At 40.4% G+C, this 14,193-nt stretch overlaps 1 protein-coding gene across 1 annotated transcript in view; it reads left to right on the plus strand.

The window, feature by feature from the left end:
* Positions 1-14,193, plus strand: part of LOC122562345 (protoheme IX farnesyltransferase, mitochondrial) — a 146,734-nt gene that overhangs the window by 92,400 nt on the left and 40,141 nt on the right. The gene's annotated exons all lie outside the window — the stretch shown is intronic.

A 14,193-nucleotide genomic window follows, 5' to 3' on the forward strand; every position in this document is an offset into this window, starting at 1 on the left:
AGATAGGACAGTTCAAGAGGGCGGTGCTGAGTTGGAGGGTTAGATCTGGGATAAGGTTGGAAGAGGGGATATTTGGAAACTATTGAAGTCGACGTTGATGCCATGTGTTTGAAGCGTCCCATCTTCCACTTTGAGACTGGCACTCAGCACCACCCTCTTGAGCTATCCTACCTGTCCATCTTACCTTCACACCTATCCACTCCACCCTCCCCACCGATCGATCACAATCACCCTCCACTTACATCCACCTATCCTCCTCCCACCTTCCTTCTCCCAAGCCCCACTCTCTTGTCTATCTCTCAGCACCTCTTTTCTCGCTCTCGCTACCTCCTTCTTCCCCCCTCCCCCATTTCTGATGAAGGACTTATGCCCAAAACGTCAACTGTCCTGCTCCTCAGATGATGCTTCACCTGCTGTGCTTTTCCAGTGCCACACTTTTTGACCAAGTTCTAAAATTGCAAGTTATGTACTTAAATAAATGGGGAGCTAATGTTTTGCATAGAATTCTGCTTATAAAAAAAAGTTAAATGATAGCAACAGACAGCCCTTCAGTCAGACTGCAAATGTTTAATCAAAAATTTAAAATTTGTCAAGATCACATCAAAATCCAAGATTAGCTAATATCACATTAAATTCAAGATTCTTTATTTAAGAAATCATTCACACTCTTCTGTATGATCCTTTTGCATAAAAAGATTCAAATTGGATATACAAAGTCAGGGTAGTGGAAAGTTGTTGACATAATATTTTTCCCTCAATTTATTTCTTCCGCTTCATAAACATAATCGGAGATAGAATTTATAAAATGCTTTTATGATGTCTTCATTTTCATTATATTGCTCAGCATGCATACTTTGGACTTTAGCTATAGTGCCCAATTGCATGTACATTCTCTACTTGAGGCTGAATTAACAGCCACTCTAGTGGAAAATGGTAACTTGTCAAAATGGATGCTTTAGCTAGCTGGACAGCTATTAATGTTTGTTTGGCAATATGGCCTATTTGTGTGGCAGTTCAAGTGTTTTATTCAGTCCCCTTTTAAGGGAACAGTTTTGAAAGAGCTCCATATACATTGATTACATTGAGCAGTGGCATGTCTTGTTTTTGATGTGGACAGGTTATCTTTGGGGAAAAAGCTTTAAAATTGCTCCTTTAGAGCCTTTTCAGCCTGTACCTTCCAAACTTCATCTGTGCTTCATCTATTTATGGGAAAGGTGATGAATGCTTAAGTGATGCAGTCATTTGCTAAAGCTGCATTTCTTCTGCGGGACTCATTCTGCAATAGTGAAAGTTTTCATTAATCAGAATCACGGCTGAGGCATAGCGCACAAAATAAATTGAAACCATTTTGTAGTATCCTGGGTAGCAGTGATATAGTTAAATGGTTCCCATAATAATTAGCAATGACAGAGGGGGCAAGTCATTGAGAAATTCTCAATATTGTGTGCCTAATCCAGGATATTTCCTCAAACATTTACCATTCTATTCTGTCTCACTAATACTCCAGAACTGACTTTATGAATTTTCTTGCTGCTCGCAGTAATAAACAAAATAAATAAAACAAATTATTTTAATTTGCATGAACTGACATGCAGTGGCCATTGCTACATGTCTGCAGATCATGAAAAAATTGAGACATCACTGAACCCTTGAGCAGCAAATGGAAGTTTCCAGGGCAGATAATTTAAATTGTGTGAACCTGTTCATTGTAAATTTAAATAAATGCACAATGTTTTGAAGTCCTGGTGTGCAGGAATTACCTGAAATGTTTAGAGCAGACAATTTGGCCTATTTATGTGCATTAATGGTTTGAGACTGTGAAGCCTTCTGCAATTTGCTTACTGCTGAATTAATACGTCCTCATTTTCCACTCTTCATGTCTCACTTTTTACAGAAGAACATCTGCCAAGGGCAGGGAACAACTTGATACATGTGGTCTGCCACACAGTTGGCCAAAACTAGTCAGTAGTTAGCCCAAAATTAATTACATGTAATATAATAAGGTATAGTTATTTTCTCGTTGAAATCCAAATGTGGAAACTGATACTTCTAAAATGTTAATTTCTCCTGCTTTTTTTTCATTCTTTCCTGGGTGTTGCTGGCTAGGTCAGCATTTATTGATGTTCCTGAATTGCCTTTGAGAATTTGGAAGTGAGTCACCATGAACTACTGCAAGCCTTGGGGTGTAAGTGTACCCACAATTCTGTTTGGAAGGGAATTCCAGGACCCAACATCAGTGAGGGAACAGAGAGATAATTCTCTGTCAGGAATGTGTGTGGCTTGAATCGGAACTTGCAGTTGCTGGTGATCCCATGCAGCTACTGCCCAATTGGTAGTGGTCATGGCTTTGGAAGGTACTTACAAAGGAGAGTTGACGAGTTGTGCAGTGAGTCTTGTCAGTGGTGCATACTGCTGCTATTGTTGATGATGAAGATAGGGGATTAGTCCCACGGTTATGCTCAATAATGCAGGTGTGTCTGAATTTAATTTAATTGATTTAGCATCAATTGACCCATGTTCTGAAATGAGTACAGTGAAAAGTTTACAGTCGCTGCATTATAGGTACAGATCCTTAAGATCAAATTCTTAAGAAACAAAAAAAATTGGAAGTAAAGAAATAAATAGTCCAGCATTATAGATCATAGGAATAAGTTAGGAAAGTAAAGAAGTACAAAGCTCACAATATCAGTCTTTCTGAACCTGGCCGTGCCACCACCTAGCGTCAAGGGAAACCTCTACCGCCTCACCACTGCCTGTGTTGGACCCACCAATTTGGAGTCACCCCACTTTAGGTGTTATCCCTTCCCCATTGGGCCCACTTCACTGACACCGCTGAACCCACATTTAACCTGCAACCAGTTGTCCCTAGCGTCGCTGCCAGGTCAGGCTGCTGCCCGGCCACAAGTTCTGCTTCAACTGCAGAGGTTGCCTTGCCGGTGCCATCTTGAATAGTCTGCTACCACCAGTGCTGCCATTCCCAATTGCTGGAAAAACTTTGCTGCCTCAAATGCCAGGCGACCAACCTCACTACTGCTGCTGTCAACACCAAATGCCAGGCGACCAACCTCACTGCTGCTGCCACAAGCTCCAAATGGCAAGAGGTCACACTCACTGCCACCAGCATCCTATTGATGGAGTTAGCCACGTCTGCTATTCTGCATGCAGCTCACACTCACTGCTGCCCTGGTGCTGCCAACGAACCTACCACAGAAATGAAGAAGAAAAATCCAACAGCAAAGGAAAATAAAGTGAAAGGAAAAGAGCAGAAGCAAAAGTAAAAAGTAGAAGGAAAGCAGAGGGGAGCCAGTTGTCCCTAGCGTCACTGCCTGGTCAGGCTGCTGCCCGGCCACAAGTTCTGCTTCAACTGCAGAGGTTGCCTTGCCGGTGCCATCTTGAATAGTCTGCTACCACCAGTGCTGCCATTCCCAATTGCTGGAAAAACTGTGCTGCCTCAAATGCCAGGCGACCAACCTCACTACTGCTGCTGTCAACATCAAATGCCAGGTGACCGACCTCGCTGCTGCTGCCACAAGCTCCAAATGGCAAGAGGTCACACTCACTGCCACCAGCATCCTATTGATGGAGTTAGCCACGTCTGCTATTCTGCATGCAGCTCACTCTCACTGCTGCCCTGGTGCTGCCAACGAACCTACCACAGAAATGAAGAAGAAAAATCCAATAGCAAAGGAAAATAAAGTGAAAGGAAAAGAGCAGAAGCAAAAGTAAAAAGTAGAAGGAAAGCAGAGGGGAGCAGATGGGCCCTGGGCAAGATCCCGCATGCAGCCTTATTACTCTGCTGGTAGTATCATTTATTCACACGGGAGGCAAAGCCAAGGTCAGACCACACGATCGGGAAATCAGATGTCAGCACTGTTGTCCCACTGCAGCTTGCAGCTAATGCCTGCAAAACCTGTGTACAAAAGTCATATCATGAAGCTCAACCATTTTCACTGAAGCTGCCTTTCGAAGCTTCTGAAAATCAGATGGAATACCAGGTGCTGAAGCATGCACACAATCTGACATGACACTCATCCAAAACACATTGAGACTGCGTTAGCTGAATTGGTTTCTCATATAGGCACAGTGCCTAATACACAGTCACTAAAACAAATCTTCCATGGAGACCTTGAATCTGAAGTAGTCTCTAATAGTGTTGAAAGAAAGCATGAGGCGTCATTTAGGCATTCTGATACCAACCTCGAATACTGGGAGAAGCCCATTCAGGATCCCTACACCTGACACAATCAAATCAGAATGCTGCGGCCTCTGACAAAAGCAAAAACATAGGCCAAAATGAAAATGCAAGGGTGAGAAATTCCAGGCAAACCTTTATAGAACACTTCTATAGTATTCTATTCTGTTTGCAGTAGAACAACCTGGGCATAAATCAGCCTCAGCAATCATCTTATCTGCAAAAGCCCCTACCAAAGGCACCAAATAAAGAACGTGGTTATTCTCAACTCCAAGGATGAACAAGATATTTGATACCACATAACATTAGATTGTATAAGAATATTGGATTGGAACTGTTAATCCATATAAATATAAGGATAGATGTACTACCCTTTTTGACTTATCCTAATTACTTGGTAATAACTTTAAGAACAGGAATATTTCTTGACTTTTGCGAACACTGAGGAGTTTGTGTAAGACTTCTCAAATATTGGGTACAGCATTTGACCAGCACTGGTTTGGTGCCTTTGCAATATGTTGGATTGTGCTGACAATTTGTGTCAGTATGTGCCATATCGTATTAACTTCTGATAACTCTGGAACTGGCTCAAAGAGGTAAACTGTACATGAAGAAAGGAGAGAGAGCAAACTGATGCTTGAAGTATTTTATTTCAACAGACTTTCCAACAGTTATAAAGCCTGAGTTAGCTATTTTTCCACTATAAGATGTCTTTAGACAATGTAGTAAGATTAAACAAATCAATGTTTGCAGCTTTAAAATGGGCTTTGTTTTTCATCTTGGGTAATAGATATAATTCTAATAAATAACAAATTGCATATCAGAATCCCATTATGAAAAAATGTGATTCAAATGTTATTGTCAAACATTTTGTACCCTTATAAATATATCATGAACTTTTAAACAAAGGAAAAGGCACTGTTGTACCAATGTCATACCTGCTAGGATCAGGACATTTGTTTGGATCACAGAGTCTGGAAGACTTTCAGAAAGAGGTATGTGTTTTTGCAATTGCACTACTGTAATTTTTAACTCTGAGCAGGCTTTAAGCCTGCCTGAGAACATTTCATTGTTACCCTCTCTTCTTGCAACTTCTTTCATCAAAGTGTGAGAGGTGAAAAACACCAGAGATTCTCCTTACCACGCGTGAATGATTCCTGTATCGGATTTATAGGAATCTACCCAACATCTCCAGACCAGCAATCGGGGATCGGCAAACTACAAATTTGCTGAAAGGCACCCCATGTGTGCTCTGAATATCGTTTTGGAATCAGAACACCATTTGAGACAAAATGTGACCTATTGTTTTCATTATTTTAATTGTTATTTGACCAAATTACTTTAAAATTAACACTCCAGAGTTTTCGTTACTTTTGCTTCCCCTCACTGACGTGTGTGTGTGGGTGTTAGTTTCTTTTTATAAGGGTAGAAATACTAATCCAAACAAGAAAGTTTGTTTTAGGTAATAAAGCAGTTACTTCTTGTTGACTAAAATCTGCCTGACTTGTTCTTTGTATTGAACTTGACACATATAAGCCTATATAATGAACCATGTCATCTACCTGGTTAAATTTGATTTTTTTTGTGACCAGTGGAAGCAAAGGACTAGAAAAGGAAACAGTTTTTCCTGCCACTTTCAGTTATAACAGCAGATTATTGGAATACGTAGATTAGTTTAGTCACATTAACTTTAAGTAAAACCAGAGGAAACAGCACAGATGGCTGTTCTTAATTTCTTCAATTGCACCGTTACCATATTTTTTCTGCAGCAAAATCGGTATTACTTTGAACTCATCACAGTTAAATAAGGTTAGCACTATTGGTTGTAAAAGTCATTAATTTATGTTGTAACTAAATCTTTTGTCCTTTATACTGTTAGCAAACACTAATGTAGATAGTATATTGTAGGTTTATACTACTGCTTGACATAGTCAGAAGTAGCAACCAACTACAGATAGTTAATGGGCTGTTACATGTTTTCTTTAACTTGTGGCTATTGGTTGTATGGAAAAATGTTATTTTATTTTCACATTCTTTAACTATAAACCTATGTTGCAGTTTGTACCCATTCAGGATAAACCCCACTTTCAGCCTTTGCCCTGAGACAACTGCCATACATATGCTGTTACCTCAAGTGAATTGGTGAAGTAAAACTTTTTTTTAAGTTATTTCACCTTAAACATTCACTTCCTCGTCACTTAAGCACAGTAGCAGCAGTATGTACTGGCCACAACTTGCACTGCAGCAACACACCATGACTTCTTTGACACTACCTTCCAAATCCACAACCTTGACCACCTGAAAAGGCAGGGGCTGTTGATACATGGGAACACACCAATTGCAAATTCCCCTGCAAGCCAAACAATCCTAAATTGGAGCTACATTGCCATTCCTCCAGTGTCATTGGGTCAAACTCCTGGAGCACATTTGACATCCTGTCACATTTAGGAGTGAGTTTTATAGTCTTAGTATAAAAATAAAATTCTAAGCAAATTATTTATCGGCTTGTAGGTTCCACAGTGCCACAAATCAGCGATCTAGTCGTGTTTTCAGGGGGAGAGAAATTATGTTCTGTTTGAAGGAGGAAAGGCATTGAAGAATGTGAGTGTGTAGGTCTTAGCTACAATTTGACCACATTGGTGTCGACCAGCCAGCTTCCACCCATGGGAATTAATGGGAGATTTGTGCTGTGTCAGCAGCATGTGAATGATCTTGTGTTCTCCAGTGCTGAGCCACCAGTATATACTCTCCATCCCTTCAGGCAACTTATTCGCAGATTTGTGACCGGGGAACCTGACCCCAGTAATGACCAACCCCTGTCTCACCTCAAAAGAACTTAGTGTTCTGAGCAACACTGCAGGAAATGACTAATTTTATAAATATTTAATGTTCAAATTAAATATCAATGATGTTATGAGAATACATGTTCCTAACCCATGGTTTGCTTTGGAAACAAGCAATTTGTTTTTTTTAGTCTTCAGGTCAGATACTTATTTACAGGCGTAATTTACAGGGACGTGATGTTGTTCTGTAAAGTTTTCAATACTTCCCAGCAGTAATAACTCAACTAGGGTATTATTACCCCCCCGTGTGACAGCTGGAGTGCATTTTTATTGCATTGTACAACTATATTAATGACTCCTACCTGAAAGCTAAATTGAACTGGTAAAGTTGGGTATTGTGAAAATGTCACCCATTGTTACAATTTGAATAATGCTTCCATATTATACAATGAAAAGATACCATTAACCAGTCACACTGTAATTATTTTTCCTGATGAGTGGAGATAAATATGGGAGTTCATGCAGACATTTAATCCTGAGTATGTTCAATTTGGGCAGTTTGGAGCAGAAATTGTGCTTTGAAGGGATTGTTTCCTCAGCATCTAATGTAGAAAACAGAATTACATCTGTTATCAATAAAATCAACAGGTGCTTAAGCACTGGGTACCCCGGAGCTGATTGGCTGTCTGCCTGGAGACGCACAGAGGGTATACTGTGTGAACCTGTAAATGTTTGTGTTCAGCAAGCCCTAATAAAGTATGAGAGTTTGGGCCAACCCATTTGAATAGAAATACATAGTTGAAAGCCCAAAGGATTAAGTCTGTTTCCTTGAATCTGCAGTCCAGGGCTTCAACACACTGATGTTTTTGAAGTTCCCCAAAATGCTAAGTGCTTTCCTCATCCCAACGAGCATGATTTTGAAACCTGTACCTGTCGGTAAACGATTTGGATAATTGCTTTACTTGGTAATGCATTAATGTTGGGAGTTTACTTCAGAAACCACAAATCATTTGCACAAGCTGAGAGCATTTGCGATTATCGGTTTTGCTCACCCTTCCTGCTGACATTGACGAACAATTAAAAAGTGATTTACAGCGAAGTAGCGTTATTTCCTGCTGATTTGGCTGTCATTTCCCAAAAATGTGCATTTGGTGCAGGAATTAAGTGTGTAATGTTAAAACAAATTTCTGTAGTTGTGGACTACCACTGACCATAATTCTGCATCCACAGGGAATGTGAAGGAACTTAAGTCTATAAGAATGTTTAGTTCAATAAATTCTTCTTGCATATGGTCAAGCCTCATAATTGCAATCGTTTTTTCAATGATATTGTTTACTACAATTTTCTAACATTTTCTGGTTAGATTTTGCTTTCTGTTAAAAATCATCTATATCTGCCAATGAGCTACTGTGAGCAGAACTTGACATGTCACCATTGTTGCCTTTGAAAAAAAAAGATAAATAGCTTTTGGCAATTGAATCCTGGTTTGGCTACATTTGTTGCCTTCAGCAAAAAGTTGTTAATGAAAACATTTTGACTTGGAGTTCTGCCTGGATGAAAAATAGCAGAAACATGGAGAATAAGTCCTTGCAGTCAGTGTACGGAATGTACTTAATGCAAAGCAGGCATCCTAACATCAGTTTTTATTTGTTGGAAAAATAGTTGATGAATGGGATTTATTTTTAACAGTTTTAATGATTAGGTAACAAAAAGTTGATCTACAACCAACCTCTATGTGACTTTCAGAACAGTTCCAAAGTGCGTCACATCTCATGGAACCAACCCCCCTCAGCTGCGAATTTAATTAGGATGGTATTGTGATAGCATCATCTGTTTGCCACAAAAGTAGTTCTTGACAACTTCCTTGAGGGCTTGAAGATCAGGCCAAGATTTTTACAAAGCGTGCAAGAACCTGATTCAGTTTTGATCCCTCTTTTGCATTCGAACATTACCGAAAGAGCAGCAAGATTGATCCAGGGTGTTAGAAGGATGGACTAAGATAAAAGATTTGAAAATGAATCAGAGAACATAAATGGAAACTGGCAAAGAATGTATTTGGAACACACGTCAGGTTTAAAAAATATCTCTCCGGTAAACAAATGCTAAATGTTGGAAGCAGAGTACCAAAAAAAAGGTATAAATAAATTGAAGTTATTTAAATTACAACACATGCTATCTACTAGACAGTGAACTCTGTTTGGGCAGAGCATTTTTCTGTGTGCAATTGTTGCTCAATGTAAGAGAGGCCATATTTTGTAAAGTTCATAAATCAGAATTCCATCTGAAGGATCAAACCTTATTCAAAAGATCTGACTGTGCAAGTTCTAAGCCATCTCCTGAGTCTTCAATGTGGCAGATGGGGTATGCTTACTTATGAGCCAGAAATGCATCGTTCTCCTTAGTGGATTACGCTGAAACACTCAACACTATTCTGGCTGCACTTGGGAAAACCTAATCTAGATGCAGCTTATCCTGTGGTCCTTAATTTCGCAACCTGCAAGGTAAACGCTTGCAATATACTTAGCTGAGTGTGTGGCTCAAAGGAGCAGGAGTGCTCCTCTCTCATCTAAATTACATCAGCTACACTGCAGTCTCATGCTTATCATAACATCCTCCTAACCCTATCCCCAACTCCCCCAGCCAATTTGTTATCCTGGTCTCTATCTGCAACAATTGATCACTACTACTCATAGCTTTCCAGCCACCAAATACTCATTGCCTGGCCAGAGTCTCTTTCAATGACTCAGTTGAACTCTATTAATGGTACCATGCAGTACCAAAGACTCTATGGGCAACAAAACTCTACCACCAGTCCTGATTCATTACAATCACTTTTGCTGTAGCCTATGTGGTGTTCTGGTTTTGAAAGTCTACCTTAAGTACTTTGCCTAGTCATCTTTGACTGATCCCTTTTTGTTTTTCCTTGTGGTGGTGCACTTTCTACTGTTACTTTGGTAGGCCTGGCAGCTGATTTGCAGAGTATGTGCGCTCCCAGCATCATTGCCTCTCTTGCCACACTGTCTCACAAGTACCTCTGACAAGTCCTTAGCATTTCTTAATGCTGTTAAGTGATGCCTTTAAGCTCTGATGTTGGCTCTGCTGATGGAAGGTGACTCATTTACTTTGCATCTTTACTGTTCTCCTTCATATCATGCTGGAATAAATCAGGGTTAGTGCTACTGTGGGCATGTAGAGTTGCAGCTTCATGATTATGTTGGATACCTAGCCTGATGCTAGAAAATCAATGCTGTTTTTCCAAATTTTTTTAGATTAAATTACAGTGTGGAAACAGGCCCTTTGGCGCAACAAATCCACATCGACCCTCTGAAGAGTAACCCACCCCCCTCTGACTAATGTTCCTAACAACTATGGACAATTTAGCATGGCTAATTCATCTTTGGAATTTGGGGGGAAACCGGAGTACCCAGAGGAAACCCATGCAGACATGGGGAGAACGTGCAAAATCCACACAGACAGTCGCCCAAGGCTGGAATCGAACCTGGGTCCCTGGTGCTGTGAGGCAGCAGTGCTAACCACTGAGCCACTGTGCCGTCCCTTCTTTTAGACATTGATTTCTATATCACCATTGCTATATATGTTGCTTCCTAGGTAGGGGAAGTAGTTGGCATGGTAAATGAGGACCTTGTTGGCATACAGCCATTGTTGTCGTGATCTTCTCCCAGCTGATAAATTGATTAGACTTAGTCTAGCTACTCCTGCACCTGGTGGTCAGGTTTTGGAGCACAGGTGATTCCCTAGCAGGCTAGGCAATGTCATTTGTGAATTCCTGGTTCATCCAACACAGGCTGCCTGTGTGCACCACCATGGCCTTCCTCATGATGAAATCCATAACCAACGGGAAAGGAATAGGAGAGTATTCAGCCTTGTCATACTTCTGTGATGATGTTGAAGGGGTCCATGGTGCCCATGCTTGTTTTGAATGCAGCAGCTGGAGTCATGGCTTTGAAGATGTTGATATACCACTTTGGGTTGCCACATTGTCTTGCAATGTACCAGAATGACTGCCAGTTAATGCTATCAAAATCCTACTTGAAATCACTGAAACTGGTAAAAAGGTGGATTCTGATTCCCTAGGCTTTGATCTGTGAGGTTCCTGGGTATTAAGATCTGCTCACAGCACGATCTGCCAACCTGGAAATTGCTTGTTCTTCACAAAGACTCACATCTACGTCTGCTTTCAGGCTGTTGAGGAACACCGTGCTGAAGAACTGGCCAGGTACAAACATCATTGCTATGGCCTTTCAGTTGTTGAGATGCCTTTTCTTTGGCAGCTTGATGATTATTTCACACCACCAATCATTCAGTATGCCTTCTGCAGTCCAGATCTTGTGAAACAGGCGTGAACTCTAACTGGCGATTCCTTTCACCCAAAAATACTGACTATTTGTAAAAGCCTTGCTGATTAACAAAGAACACTTAACTCAACAGAAATTGGGAATCAAATCAAAAGCCTTCGTCTGTAACTTAATGGATAGACATTTACTTACTAGACTGCTGGAGAAAGCTTATTATGCTGGCAAGGATAACTTAGTAACTAGTCTATGTGACAACCTAAGTAGTAAGAGCTCTCTGTGGTCATCATTTGCAACTGGAGACACCACATACCACATGCAGGCTCTGAAGTAGAAAGTATAGTTTGGTGAAAGGGAATCAGATATAGCGGATCCAGCATATTTCGCAGTCCTTTGTGACAAAAGAGCAGAACTTATTCACAAATAAGTAGAATGGGTCTCAGTTTACTTAATCGACACCGGATAACTTAACAAACATTTTGTTATTTGCAATATTGCAATGTCAGCTGAAGAAAAGTGAAGATTCTATGTTCTATAACTTAGTGCAGGGATAAAATAACTTGTCTCAGTTTACTTAATCGACACCGGATAACTTAACAAACATTTTGTTATTTGCAATATTGCAATGTCAGCTGAAGAAAAGTGAAGATCTGACGCAGAGTGCTAATGTCCATGCTCCAAAGCCTGCCTCCAATAGATCTGGGCTAATTTCTTGATTTGCACTGTGATGTAATTAAGGTTTGAATGGAAGGGAAGGCATTTCCTCACAGTCAGAGGGTAAGTTGTGTGGAATGTATCTTGTGCACATTGGCACACAAGTTACATTATAGTATTTGCAAGAGTCCAGTCACTGGTTGTTTTCCTCCTCAAGTCATGGAATATTATGCAGTAGAAGGGTAAATACAAAACTCTTAATATAGAAAAAAAAAGTAGACTGCCTCATGCATAACAAGTACAAGGGGTCACTGTTTAAATAGGAGTTGCATATTTAAAATAGCAATGAGGCAAGCTGTTTTTCTCAGAGGGAGTTTTGAGTCTTTAAAACTCACTCCTGGAAAATGTGATGGAAACAAAATATTTGACTACTTTTAAGGCAAAAATGGAGGATTCTTGGTAAAAAAAAAAGGGAGTGAAATGGTATCTAGAGCTGGTGCGAATGTGGAGTTGAGGTTACTTTCTGATCATCAATGCTCTTCAGAAATGGCAGAGCAGCCTCAAGGAGCCACAGCACCTTCACCTTCCTGTTCCTTATTTGTATATTCCATTGAGCACATTATCCATGTGGTGTGATATTTTGTGTGCGCAGTGGTGTACAGATTGATCACACATGTCTCACATATCTGTATATATGTATTGCCCTGCGTTTTAGAGGTAAGTAAAGAAAATGTTCCAGTTAATGGCAAAATGAATTTTCCATTTTTTTTTAAAAGCTAACTTTACCAGTATAAATCTGTATCACTGCGCTTTTTCTCTGCCCCATTCAACAAAACAAAGCTTCTTTCATGTCACACCAACTTTGCAAATGACATCATAACACTTGCTCAGAACTAGGATTCCAGTGAAAATTCTATCTGCCCCTCTGATATTGTCTCTTGTAGACTATACATAGATTTCTATCTGCCACCAGGCCTCTTTCTTCACTGCTTGTCAGATCTTGCTGCCAGATGAGATTGTAACCAACTTTTTGGATCAGAACAGAGTTGTCAACAACTTGTCTTTAAAATGAAATAACTGTTGTCCATCGGGCTCTTGAGATTTGATGCAATTTTTTATTAAAGCTATCAAATCACACTAAATAGTGATTAGTGTTAAATCCAGAAATAAATTACAAAAAACAAAATAACAATAATAATCAGCATTTTAAAGATGCAAGTGAGTGCTGCAGTGTGACTTTACAATTTATAGTAGCTTTACCTTTTGCATCTGTTTGTTCAGATTCCCTATGAAATTATAAAACAATGCATAAGTATAATTGGTAAGCTCTTAACCATGTTAACTGTTTGAATTACATTGACTATTTTTTGGAATATTTCAGAAGTGTGCTTTGGGTTCTTCTGGATTTAATTAAACCAGAAACTCCACTACTTAGTTTATCCTCCCACCCTTTCACTCACCTGTTAGTCAAGAATTATATTTGCCTCGGCTTTAAAAATATTCAGTTACCCTGTCTTCACGACTGTCTGGAGAAGACAGTTATACAAACTCCTAACCCTGTAGAAGGAAATATTTCTTCTTCTCTCTCTCAGATAGAACATCCATTATTTTTAAACAGTATGGAGAAAGTGAGGGCTGCACATGCTGGAGATCACAGTCTAGAGTGTGGTGCTGGAAAAGCACAGCAGGTCAGGCAGCATCCAAGGAGCAGGAGAATCAAATGTTTGGGCGTAAGCCCTTCATCAGGAATGAGGTTTGTGGGCCGGAGGGCTGAGAGATAAATGGGAGGGGGGTGGAGCTGGAGGGAGGGTGGATAAGAATGCAATAGGTAGATGATGTGGGGGAGAAGGTGATAGGCCAGAGAGGAGGATGGAGGGGGTAAATGGGAAAGACGATGGACAGGTCAAGAGTGTGGTGCTGAGTTGGGGCGGTGCCAAGCTATGGTCTTTCCCATCTATCTGCTCCACTCTCCTCTCTGACCTCGCACCTTCTCCCCCACCTTCATCTACCTATCGCATTCTCAGCTACCTCTTCCACCCCCACCTTCCCACCAACCTCCCATTTATCTGTCAGCCCCCTGGTCCATAAGCCTTATTCCTGATGAAGGGCTTATGCCCAAAACCTCGATTCTCCTCAGATGCTGCCTGACCTGCTGTGCTTTTCCAGCACCACATTCTCAACTTGTTTAAACAGTATCCCTAGTTCTAGTCTTTCACAAGGTAAAAACATCCAAGATCTTTTTTTGTTGCAA

The sequence above is a fragment of the Chiloscyllium plagiosum genome, chromosome 24, assembly GCF_004010195.1.
Source record: "Chiloscyllium plagiosum isolate BGI_BamShark_2017 chromosome 24, ASM401019v2, whole genome shotgun sequence".
NCBI classification, from domain to species: domain Eukaryota; kingdom Metazoa; phylum Chordata; class Chondrichthyes; order Orectolobiformes; family Hemiscylliidae; genus Chiloscyllium; species Chiloscyllium plagiosum.